General features: G+C 50.7%; 1 pseudogene; it reads left to right on the top strand.

Annotated features, from left to right (window-relative positions):
* Window positions 1-1,992: 1,992 nt before the first annotated feature.
* Window positions 1,993-2,106, top strand: LOC122901572 (annotated as a pseudogene).
* Window positions 2,107-2,402: the final 296 nt, after the last annotated feature.

Raw genomic sequence — 2,402 nt, 5'->3', positions numbered from 1 at the left:
TCCCAAGGGAGTCTTCCTGACCCCCCACTCCCCAGACTCTCCCACGGTGGAGAAAGCCGCCAGTTCCCCAGGTTAAATCTCTCTCTACTCAGGTGACCTGGCACGTTTCTGCTTCCCTACAAATCCCTAGGCAAACCTCTTCAGGTACAGTTCCCAGGGTCCAAGACTCTGCCAGCTGGAGAGACCATCCTCTCTCTTCTCCCCGTAACCCTCGGCAGGAGATGTCTTGCTCATACCCCACCAGTTTCTCCCTGATGCCCAGCGCTTTCCACCTGCAGGCCAGCTGGGAGCTCATTTCTCCAGGAAGTCTTTCTTGACTCAAGGACCCAGTTAGTTCTCCTGGCTTCATCTTCGCGGCTCCCTGTGCACTGAACATCCTGTTGATGGCAAGCTCTACAAATAAGCAGTTGTGGCTGTTTAGTTCACCACGTACCAGCCCAGGGCCTATACGTATATAAAGCATTCACAGATAAATAGATGAAAAATGTCGAAAAGGCTTTGAGATCATGATGCCTGGTATAGGGAAAGAATATATGCAGCTCAAATCCCTAAAGTCGGCTCAAGAATGTATATTGGCATGGCCTCTGAGCTGGGTAGGCTCTATGGGGTAAAAAGGTGAGCCCGCCGGGAGCCCACATCCAGGAGGTGTGAACATACAGAGGGGTTTCGTGGTCTCCGTGCAGCTGCATTCTGTTAAGGTTTCTGGTAACTCCTGCCTCCTTTGGCCCTCTAGGATTGTATTTGTGCGGGGAGAAAAAGCATGCCAGGAAGGAGACCACTCCAGATGTCAAGACTCAGAGGATGGCTTATTTTAGTTCCAGGACTTTCAACAAGAGTAACCAATGGATATCAGTTTCTTGAACAGCACACTTAAAGACTGAGCTGACAGCATTTAAATATCTTTATATATTTCATCAAGGTCATGGAAAGCAACTTTTTTTTTTTTTTTAAATAAGTGGAGGAACAGTCCCACAGTCCCACATGGGTGGGGAGTGGTGGGGTAGGTGGGGTTCCACTGGACGGCTAAGCCCCGTTGAAGCTGTGACCAGCTTTTAGCTTGTGAAAACCTGCAAACATGCTTTAAAACCCTACACGATTTTGTATAAATGACACTGGAGGGCAGCGGGAAATCAACTTTTCCACACCAGCTGCCGTCCGTGGTTGGCCCCCTTGCCCAGGGCTCCTAACTTGCCCACCCTCCCACCCCGACACTCCCCGTTCCCAGGGAGGGTGTTTCTCAGGCTGCATCTCAGCCCACCATCCAAGAAGCAAAGCTGAAGGAGCAGAGCTTAGAGCTGAGAAATCACTAGGAGTGGACACGAAAGCAGCAACAGGACAGGAGCCAAGAACAAGGATCAAGTGAAAGAAGCCACAGCAGGGAATAAAAGCCGCCAGATTTCACCAGAACAATCCTGGACCTCTGCCGCCCTCTAGCAGGCACTGGTGGCACCATCTCCCCGCCGTCGGAGCGCAGGCACCCAGAGCAGGCTCCAATGCTGGGCTCTTTAACAGACACTGCCACTTTTGAGCAGGTGACCTTGGGAAGTTATTGAAAACAGCCCTGCAGAAGTTCTTATTTGTAAAGTGAGGGGTAATACTAGTCCGTACCTCCTGTGAGATGTTTATGAGGTTTAAATGGCCAGGATGGAGTAACAAAGGACCAGACTTACCCTCCTCCTCCCCACCTCCCACAAGAACCCCTGGGGGTGGGGATGGGGGTTGGGCAGAACTGACCAAATATCTCAAAGATTTTCAGCACAGGGCATATCAGACACGAAGTACAGGGATCCCTAGGAGAGAGGAAACAAATGATCCCCATGATTGCCCAGCTCACTGACCAGAGAATATCCAGGGTACAGGGAGGGGACCCTGGCACAGCTTGCAGACTCCATGAATGGAGGAGACAAAGCCAGCGTCCAAAGATACTGAGACAATTCCTGAGGACCTGGAGCAAGACAGAGCTGAGCAAAGAGAGAACTCCAGAGAAATCCGGCGCTCGCTTCCGCAGCACACACACTAAACTTGGAGTGATACAGAGAAGATTAGTATGGCCCTGGGTAAGGATGACGCACAAGCTTGCGAGACTCCAGAGAAAGGGTCCTCTTTAAGTATGTAGCAGAGTACCCATCCGCATGTGTGTATGGAGAAACTACCAGAGACCAGGAAAGAACTACCTGTCCACAGTGGAGGGAGGGGTACCCAGCATTCACACAGGATCAGAACAGGGTCTCTTCCCACAAGCCAGAATGGAAACTTTGCAAACCATGAGGCATTAGGTGGAATCTTGCTTCAGGAGTAGAAAATGATTACCCCTAGAGTAAACACAGCTCCAACCTGCAACACCCCCCCCCCACAACCACCCTAAGAAATTTAAAGGCATGACCTGAAAGGGTCAAACTGTT

Source organism: Neovison vison, chromosome 2 (assembly GCF_020171115.1).
Source record: "Neovison vison isolate M4711 chromosome 2, ASM_NN_V1, whole genome shotgun sequence".
Taxonomy (NCBI): Eukaryota; Metazoa; Chordata; class Mammalia; order Carnivora; family Mustelidae; genus Neogale; species Neogale vison.
The sequence above is the reverse complement of the archived record's forward strand: the minus strand, read 5'-3'. Positions and strand labels throughout refer to the sequence as shown.